The sequence below is a fragment of the Lotus japonicus genome, chromosome 3 (genome assembly GCF_012489685.1).
Source record: "Lotus japonicus ecotype B-129 chromosome 3, LjGifu_v1.2".
Classification (NCBI taxonomy): domain Eukaryota; kingdom Viridiplantae; phylum Streptophyta; class Magnoliopsida; order Fabales; family Fabaceae; genus Lotus; species Lotus japonicus.
Genome location: NC_080043.1, coordinates 46,863,652 through 46,874,689, shown reverse-complemented (window position 1 = coordinate 46,874,689; position 11,038 = coordinate 46,863,652).

Sequence of the window (11,038 nt, the reverse complement as noted above, 5' to 3'; positions counted from 1 at the left end):
AAGGTTGGAAAGGCAACAAGGATAGCTCAAACTCCACGTATACCAAGGCCTGGTCCATATCAAAACTCCAAACCCGGATTCTGGAATACATGGCATAGAAATCCCCAAGGAACCACTACAGCCTCGGCTGGTCAACATGGTGCCTCGCCAACTCCAGTTCCACTTACTAAACTGAATGCGCCCCTAAGCACCATATTGAAAGCAGTTGGACAGACAAATGTTGTGCAATATCCGCCGCCACCTCGGCGACCACCAACTAATGTGGATACAAACAGATGGTGTGAGTACCACAAAATGTTGGGGCACACTACAGATAATTGTTGGAACTTGCGGCTGGAGATTGATCGGCTAATCAAGGCTGGCCATCTGGCAAATTTTGTTAAAGAGGCAGCAACACCGGAGGCCGCCAAGGTAACTCAAGGGAACAAAGGAAAAGGAAAGGAGATAGTAGAGGAATTGGGCGACCCTGTTGGGGAATGCTCATCCATTGCAGGGGGATTTGGAGGGGGCACGATTTCTAGCAAGGCCAGAAAGCGTTATGTGGCAGAAGTACATTCCGTGCACGAAGCATACGAGGGCGAATGTTGGTTGAATCACTCTCCAATTATATTAACCCCTCAGGATTTTGCACATGTAATTCCTCATGACAATGACCCGATTGTTGTAACAATCAGGGTTAACAACTACGTGACGAAGAAAGTGTTTTTAGATCAGGGATCTTCGGCAGACATCATTTACGGAGATGCCTTTGATCACCTGGGGTTAAATGAGTCAGATTTGAAACCATATAAAGGAACCCTGGTGGGATTTACAAGGGATCGCGTCAATGTGCGGGATACGTGGAAATACCAACAGCCTTTGGTGAAGGAGAGTTTGTCAAGAAATTTCAAGTGAAGTATCTTGTATTGGCGTGTAGAGCTAATTACAACGTACTTTTGGGGCGGGACATTCTTAACAAGTTATGCTCTGTAATTTCAACCGCTCATTTAACTATCAAATACCCAGCCTGCAATGGGAAGATCGGTGTCCTTCGCGTGGATCAGAATGCAGCGAGAGAATGTTACCTAAGAAGTGTGGCGCTCTGTGGGCGAAAGGCCGCCAAGGAAAGCCACCATATCACATAAATTTTTCCACAAGAAGGGTTTAGTTTAGACCCAAGGGATGATGCTGATGATTTCCGCCCACAACCTTTGGAAGAAACCAAATCAGCGCAAATCAAGGATAAGGTTTTGAAGATTGGCAGCAGTTTAACAACAGAGCAGGAGGAAAGGTTGATCACCTTTTTTGGCGATAATCTAGATCTCTTTGCGTGGTCAATTAATGATGTACTAGGGATTGACCCCAATGTGATCGCTCATAAACTGGCCATACGGCCAGGGGCGACGCCAGTCATCCAGCCAAGGCGAAGGATGAGTGATGAAAAGAACAAGGCGGTGCAAGTAGAAACTGAAAAGTTAATCAAGGCCTAATTCATTCGCGAGGTGCAGTACCCAACCTGGCTCGCCAACGTAGTGATGGTCAAGAAAGCCAATGGGAAGTGGAGAATGTGCACGGATTACACAACTCTGAACAAAGTGTGTCCCAAAGATTCATATCCTCTTCCCAATGAACTTTTAAGTCTCATGGATGCATACTCTGGGTATAATCAAATTATGATGCATCCTTCGGACGAGGAAAGTACAGCGTTCATGACTAATCAGGCAAATTATTTTTACAAAACTATGCCTTTTGGTTTGAAAAATGCGGGAGCTACATACCAACGCTTCATGGATAAAATTTTTTCAAGCCAAGTTGGAAGGAACACGGAAGTATATGTGGATGATATGATTGTTAAGTCCGCCAAGTCCAGTGACCACGACGATGATCTTAATGAAGCATTTGCTCAGCTAAGAAAATACCGAATGAAGTTAAATTCCGAGAAATGTTCATTTGGGTTTCAAGGGGGAACGTTTTTGGGATTCATGATAACATCAAGGGGGATATAAGTAAATCCAGATAAAGACAAGGCGATCTTGGAAATGACAAGCTCAACAAATGTCAAGGAAGTACAACGATTAACAGGACGCATGGCTGCTTTAGCACGTTTCTTGCCAATGGCAGGCGACAAAGCAGCTCCGTTCTTCACTTGTTTGAAAAAGAATTCGAAGTTTCATTGGACCGAGGCATGTGAACAAGCTTTTACTAAATTGAAAGAATCATTAGCAACATTACCGGTACTATCCAAGCCCACGCCAGGCGTTCCTTTGACGCTCTACTTGGCAGTTACAGATAGGGCGGTCAGTACGGTATTGCTTCAGGAAGAAGGGAGAAAGCAGAAGGTTATATATTTTGTGAGTCATACTCTGCAAGGTGCTGAATTGCGATACCAAAAAATCGAGAAGGCGGCCTTGGCGATTCTAAAAACAGCGAGACGCCTTAGGTCATACTTCCAAAGTTTCCTAATCAGAGTTAAAACTGATGTTCCCTTAAGACAGGTACTCCAGAAACCCGATCTGTCAGGACGATTGGTCAGCTGGTCAGTCTAGCTGTCTGAATATGATATACAGTATGAGCCAAGGGGACAAGTTACAATCCAAAGCTTGATTGAATTTGTGGCGGAATTAATACCCATAGAAGGCGAGAAAACTCAGGGAGAGTGGGTAATGTCTGTTGATGGATCCTCCAAGGATACGGGAAGTGGGGCAGGAATAACTATTGAAAGCCCGGATAAGATGGTCATCGAGCAATCTTTGAAATTCGAGTTTAAGGCGAGCAACAACCAATCAGAATACAAGGCGCTAATCGCCGGATTAAGGCTCGCCATTGAACTAGGCGTTCAGAAATTGTTCATCAAAGGCGACTCGCAGCTGGTCGTTAAGCAGGTAAAAGGCGAGTATCAAGTGAAGGATCCACAACTTTCTAAATACCTGGAAGTAGTGCACAGGTTAATGATGGAGATAGAGAAGATCAGGTTAGAACATGTTCCAAGAAGTCAAAATGAAAGGGTTGACGTGCTAGCAAAATTGGCCAGCACGGGGCGATTGGGCAATTATCAAACAGTCATCCAGGAAACCCTTCCTCGCCCCAGTATTGACTTGGTGGAAGTTAAGTTAAAAGCAGTAAAGTCAGTAATCGAAGGCGAGCCTTCGTGGATGGAATCAATCAAAACTTTCCTCAAAAACCCTCCGAAGGATGATGATCTGAACACAAAAGAAAAGCGTAGGGAGGCTAGATTTTACACACAGGTAGACGGTGAGCTATATCGACGGGGAATTATGTCTCCTATGCTCAAATGTGTTGACACAAGAGATGCCCTGGGTATCATGGCGGAAGTTCACGAAGGAGTATGCTCTAGTCACATAGGTGGGCGATCATTGGCAGTAAAGGTATTGAGGGCAGGATTTTACTGGCCAACGATGAAGAAAGACTGCCTGGAATACGTCAAGAAGTGTGAGAAGTGTCAAGTTTTCTCTGACTTACATAAAGCCCCGCCTGAAGAGTTAACAACCATGATGGCACCTTGGTCGTTTGCTATGTGGGGGACTGACATTTTAGGACTATTCCCAGTAGCAAAGGCGCAAATGAAGTATATCATTGTGGCGGTTGATTATTTTACTTAATGGATAGAGGCGGAAGTAGTGGCGATTATTACAGCCGCCAAAGTCAGGAACTTCCTATGGCGACGAATTGTGTGCAGGTTTAGGGTCCCCATGGCTTTGGTAATGGACAATGGGACTCAATTTACAAGCAATGTCACCAGAGAATTCTGTGCAGATATGAGAATTGAAATGCGATTTGAATCAGTAGAACATCCACAGACTAATGGACAGGCAAAATCAGCCAACAAAGTTATTTTGAAGGGCTTAAAGAAAAAATTGGATGAGGCAAAAAGTCTTTGGGCGGAAGAGCTTCTAGGCGTCCTATGGGCATACAACACGACTGAACAGACAAGCATGAAGGAAACCCCATATCGTCTAACTTATGGAACTGATGCCATGCTCCCGGTGGAAGTTGAAAACCAAAGTTGGCGAGTAACTCGGTTTAATGAGGACGACAATGGGGAGAATTTGATAGCTGTAACACCCCGATTTCGGTGGCGTCACTTTAGTAACCAAAGATAAAATAAAGCGGAAAAGCAGTTATTTTTTTTCGTTTTTTTTTAAATAAAAAGACTTGTCGAAATAAAGACTCAACCCAATCGCGTTTAACAGCGACTAATATACAATAAAAGCACAACCCTCGCTGCAACCAAAATCATCGTCATGAGTGTCCTCAAGTGACGGAAAGTAACATCAAGTGGCTAAAAGTATTGCCCAACGACAAATAAGTGCGACCCATAGATAGAGTCGTAAGTTTTATAAATACAGTCCTCCAAGAAAGTAAGTCAGCCCAAAACGGCCTCCAAAAAGACTTCCTACGTCCGACTACTCTATGCGATTCCCATCTACGGAGAACCACACCGGAAAGCAATCTGTCGGAAACTACCCTGTCCCAAAAGTACAAATGAAAATCAGAGCTATGACACTAACACCCAACCTTAGTAGGCTCTAAAACACCCATACTCTATACTGCCATCTTCGACCCTCATCTGGTCATGCATTCAGTCCGGGTCCTCGTCGAAACTTCAGTAATGGTCATTACGCTCCTGGTCCTCCTCGAGTGACGAATCATCACGAATCGACTGACGGACGCCTGGCAGCAGGCCGACCGCCCAAACACAAACATACAAACAAAGCCAAGGCGCTAGGGTCAACTCACGGAATAAAATAGATAATACAACCTACATGTGAAGAATAAGGGGGTATATATATATATGTTGTATATATACATGTAATTTATGTATTGCCTACCCTAAGGTATATACATAACATGTTATCAAAGCTCTAATAAACAATTCGATATCTGCTATCTCAACAGTTCAATAAACAATGGCTCAAATAATCAATAAGGGTGCATGTATGCATGCAATGTCAACTCAGAAGATTATCCCAACAATTAGGCATGTCAAGTCGATCCAACCCATTGGGTTGAACATACGGACTCGCACACGCATCTCCCACAATTAGGCATGTCGAGTCGATCCAACCCATCGGGTTGAACATACGGACTCGCACACGCAACAAATGACAACGCCAAGTCGGTTCACTCAAAAGAGTCGAACATACGGACGTTGCGCGTGTCCAATGACTATCGCCGAATCGATTCAATCCATTGGATTGAAAATACGGATCCACGCGAGTCGAAAGGTTATCGCTGAATCGATCCAATCCCTTGGATTGAACATACGGATTCACGCGAGTTAAAATGGCAATCGCTGAATCGATCCAATCCATCGGATTGAACATACAGACCCACGCGTGCCTGAATGACTACCGCCAAATCGATCCAATCCATCGGATTGAATATACGGATCCGCGCGTGTCAACAATTATTGCCGAATCGGCCCAACCCGTCGGGTTTGGACATACGGATTCGAGCCGAAAAGTCGAAGATACACTCTTGGTGTCCTTCGATAAAGGCCCAGCCTTTCGACCGTCCCAAAACCCCGAACGTATGCATAATGCAATATAGTTAACCAAACATCGAACCGTCCTCACACGTACGAGTTTAACCACAAATCTCAATTTAAAAGTACCCGAAGGTCAAAGTCGTCTTGCGACTAGGCTGTGAAAAGCCGGAGTACATATTGCACTCAGTGACATTTCCATGGTCACTATGGTTCATCCCCGTGACGACCATCAAATCATCTCGAGTTCAAAGCTTTTTGACTACTTCCCGTTTTTCACAATCATTTCCAACTCTTGAATTTTCCTAAAGGTCTCGTTAATTAATCAAAGCATTTCAAGTTGAGTTGATCAAGTTATGAGGTTTATCATCGAAATTCAAGTTCCATAAGTTCTCAAGTTCCAAACTCAACTATTCAAAGTTTCCCAAATCCCCCAAATATAGTCCCCGGGAAAAGTCTAAGTGTTCAAGAGGGCTAGATCTCAGACCTCATGTCAGGACCTGCCTAGGGTTTCCTCTCAACCCGAAAGATCAACAAAATCAACTCAAATGTCCTACGCTCCGCAATCGCGTCAACACGCACAATTCGATATCAATTCAACAATATTCAGCTCTAAAGAGCGATGCAACATTAATACGGTGCGGGAATCATAAGACCGAAACCAGTAAACGGCCGAAGCCTCTCAGAAAACGGAGACACACGTCTCATGTAAGTTCACTCGGCCGAAGCCTCCAGAAAACATTTTCCAATTCACAGCGATAAACAATATCCAAGCAATATTCAATATCAGGCAATAATCAAGTCGAAGTTATCGACGCCTACAATACAAATAGCTAGTATGTAAGTTGCCCTAACCTCGAGTTGTTCTAGTCTCGCGGTGCAGGTCTCGCTCACAAGCTTGTTCAGTCAATCCCAAAGTTTCCACAATTGAACCTTTGAGCAAACAAAGCAATAATGAATCAAAACAAGTCGGTACAGTCGAAACAATCCTAACTAATGTTCGACAAAGCTCAAGAAGCTTCAGAGTACAACATTTAGGCACGAATGGAAGGGCTTCCCCCGAATGGATGAGTTTTGACTCGATTCAAGTTTTGTACAAAAACACTTTATTCGCTAAAACGTGCATAACTCGAGCTACAGAACTCGGAATGACACGAAACCAAAGCCAAAATTTCGACAACGGAGAGAGCTACGCTATAACTTAGGTCATACAGACCCAAAAATTATTTTTGGACACGGTACCATGGCATATAAGTTTCGGCCACTATCAAAATAGGGCTTCCCGAACTTTTTCTTTGATCTAATTTAATTCCTGGGTATTCTTAGGCGATATCTAGGCTAGGGAAACTCTCAGAGGAATACTGGAAAAGGAAAACAACTTGCTGCAGAGAATACTGGAAAAGGAAAACAACTTGCTGCAGAGGAAGAGGTTCACACCAAGGAGAGTGCAAGAGCTGAGGAGTTGAACGAGGGAAAACGTGGGGACGACGGTAATATTTTAACTGTTCTCTTATTCTAGAATAACTTACTCCTTTATCTTCGAAACGAGTGTGACGCGCCTATCTTGTGTTTACTACTTAGACTATGATCTTATGATTATTATCCCTAGTAGGACCTTATTCGAAGTTGCTCGTGATTTAACTATAGAGGTTACACGAGGTCTAGAATAGCACGCTAAGCTAGGGAGTTGTTTTACCGATGCGTCGATAAGGAAGCTAGGATCTCAGGGAGATTCCTTATGGGTATGATATGTAGGATTTTAGGGCGTTTAGTTTTGAAGCGGAGTCGTTAAAGGATCTTTCGGCAAAGGGGATTCATTCGACCAAGTGTTTCACCATGGGGAGTGCCAGTTCTTTTAGTCAAGAAGAAAGACGGGAAGTCGAGATTATGTGTGGATTATCAACAACTGAACAAGGCGACGATCAAGAACAGATACCCGTTGCCAAGGATAGATGATTTGATGGATCAATTACAAGGGGCTACCGTATTTTCCAAGATAGACTTGAAGTCAGGCTATCATCAAATCAGGGTGAAGACTGAGGATATACCGAAGACTGCTTTCAGAACACGCTACGGACACCACGAGTACTTAGAGATGCCGTTTGGAGTGACGAATGTACCTGCTGTTTTCATGGATTACATGAACCGCATCTTTCATGAATTCTTAGATCGGTTTGTGGTGGTGTTTATTGATGACATACTGATATATTCAAAGGACGCGAAGGAACATGAAGAACATTTGCGCCAAGTTTTACAAGTGTTGAGAGAGAAAAAGCAGTATGCGAACCCTTCCAAGTGTGAATTCTGGCTGGAGGAAGTCAATTTCTTAGGTCATGTTGTCTCAAAGGAAGGCATAGCTGTGGATCCGGCGAAAGTGGAGATTGTTTTGGCTTGGGAGCAACTGAATACAGTGACGGAGATAAGAAGTTTTGTGGGTTTAGCTGGATATTATAGACGCTTCATTGAGGGATTTGCCAAGATTGTTGGAACTTTGACTCAACTGACGAGGAAGGATTATAAGACCCAAGTTTTAAGTTATGCTAAGTGAATAAAATCTTATTCACGATTAGGGTTGATGTATTGTGAAAGGAAACCTGAACAAGAGTTTACTAAATGAAATAAATTTATGAAGGGGAAAGTTCAGGAAAAGCCTAAGGATTGCATCAAAATCGATAAAAGGTATAGCACGATCGATATACGCTTAAACCTAGGGCAGAAACCCTAGTAAATAGCTAGTTTTCACTTATAGACACGATGGGAACATATTCCAAAAATCTTCAGAGAAATGTTAGAATTTCTCTTATTCCATATATAACAAGCGTTTCAAGGCGAAACCCTAGGATCTACGAACGTCTGATTCCAATCAACGGAAGCTTGCCGAAACTAAAACCCTGATAGTTCAAGAACCCTAGAATCAACCGACGATGAGGACTTTTTCTATTCGGAGCTTCAAATGAAGATTCCACACGCATACACCCATTTCTCTTGATGATTTCAATCTTTCTTCAGAAGGAAGTTTTCTCTTCCAACATTCGATGCAAAAAGTAACTTATCGGGTAAAATAGTTTTACACCGACTTTGCATTAGTCGCCTAAAATACAAGGAGACCTCTTTTTAGTTTTGGAATTCTTTCGCCAAAACCTATCTTAGAATTTACGGAGAATGAAGCCGGAAAAATCGGAATAGCGAAACTTTCATTTGCCCGCGTTTTTCCATCCTCTATATATAGCAAGAAAGATGAGAAAAATCACAAAATCTTACCCATTTTCTCTCTTGAACCCGCGAGCTTTGGAGGAGGAGGAGGAGAAGAGATTTTCTTCATTTCTTGCTTGATCGTTGATTCAACAGTTGCTACTTGAAGGTATCGAGGTATAGTCGCTAATCCTTACCTCTGATCGTCTTTTCCGTAGCTTTTCACTATGTCTTTCTGTGCTCATAGTTTTGAGGTTTTTGTAAAACTATCCTGAATGCTTCATTTTTCTATCTAAACATCTTCCCTACGTGCTCTTGAGCGTGTTTAGTGAATAATACTGCGCCGATTCTCGAAAAACTACCGTCGAGTTTCAATTCTGCTTAAAATACCCATTTTGGGGCAAAGCTTCGTCCTTTGGACTGAAAACTATCGCCTTAGCTTAGTGCTAGTAGGATTAGTCGTCATAGACGTCGTTGGTGACGTCCCCATCCAATTTGTTTTTCGAAATTTCAGTTTTGAAATTCTGAGCTAAAAATATTGACCAAAATACCCCTGCGACAGTTTTTGATCCGATAATTTTTCCGAGTTTAGAATACCCTTAGTTACGACTAATGATAACCTAGGAACCAAGTTTGATCGAAGAAAAATCGACCCACCTAATTACCAATAGTGGCCGAGAGCTATAGAGGAGGAGGAGGAAAATTTCTTTTTCAAAAACTTGTCCTTTCGCGCTAGATTATCGTACCTCGGAGTATGTACTACTTCGTGTAACCTTAGTGAGTATTGATAGCTTAGTTTCCGATAGATTTTGATGGAATTCTGTGGTTTTACTCTAAAGGTTCTTTTGAAGAATTTCCTGAAGATCAAGGAGCTGACTGTGTAGGAACATTCGAAGAGAATCCTGGAGAATCTATAGGTGAGGGCTACTCACTGAATCCTTAGTTAAAGCTTAGGTGTCGATGCTTTCGACTTGATTTACTGTTTATGCACTTGCTTGTGTTTGACTGGAAAATGTTTTCTGAGGCTTCGGCTGACAATGTAGATGACTCATCTACTGACTGTTTTAGAGATTGACTTACATGCTATGTGCTATGTGGGTAATCTAGGATGTGTGATAATTGCTTGTATGTTATGTGCTAAGTGTTTATGTTGGGATGAGTTGAATATGTGACATGTTGGTTGACTGTGCTGATTTAACTATGCTTTTTCATATATACTGTGGTTCTGAGGAGTGAGAATAGCGGGCAGGTCATGCCGATTTTTATGAGTGTTTTGAGAGAGTTTGACAGGACGAACGAGGATTCAGGCCTAGTTTTGTTTTAATGGATCGAGACATTATCTGGGAATGATTTGGGATTAGGAGATCCTGAAAATTTATAAGATTTGCGATAAGACAAAATGGAATCTATTTTATAAGGAAAACTCATAAGACATTAAATAACCTCTAAATCTTTAAGTAATGATAACAATCTCGAAGGAAAGCTTAGGAGTCAAATCTTAGTTTTGGAAAACGAGAAGTGTCGTCGGATCCAAGTGTTGAGAAAATTATAAGTTTTGAGTTTCGATGGTCTCTCTCTCGGGGGGAATCAGGTGTGAGTTGGAGGACCGGACTGACGAGCGTGGACGTCTGACAAAAGGAGTTTTACGACGCATGGAGCTGAGCTTCAACTTGCCGTCTTCAGTTCGCTGTGGACTCGGTTATGTGAGCAGTACTGGGAGGGTAGGTTTAGGCAGGCGTCATACTTTGTGTAGAGCTCTGATTCGTCTTACTTTTGGGACAGGGTAGGTTCCCGATGCATGGCTTTTCGTGTGGTTCTCTTATTGAGGGATTACAGTGAGTCAGTCGGACTGTAGGGGTCTTTGCTTAGGCCATTTTGAGGCCGACTTTCTCTTAGTGGATTGTACTTATCACTTTCTCACTCACACTTCTGGGTCTGTATATATTTGCCTGCGGGCACACTACTTGGAGTCACTGCGAGTGCGCGTGACGAGAGAGTGCAACTGAGGCTGTACATGTGTATATATTTGTATATCGGTTAGTTTAGTTGTTGGGTTATGTCTTTAATTTCTATTGCTTTGGTTAAAAGGAATCAAACAAAAAAAAAGTTACCTGTTTTCCGCGTAAAGTTTATTTTTGATTACTAAAGTGACACCTGGAAATCGGGGTGTTACACTTCGGCTGTTTACTGGTTTCTGTCATTACTGGTTTCTAGTGGATAAGACATGGTTATTGTTGACACTTAACTTGATTGTTGGATTGAGAATTGTTGATTGATTTTGGCATATAGGGCTGAAACTTAGTGGCAGTGCAGTGCTTGTCGTTCCTCATGACTGTCCCGTCTTTCGAGGGGTTATTAAGT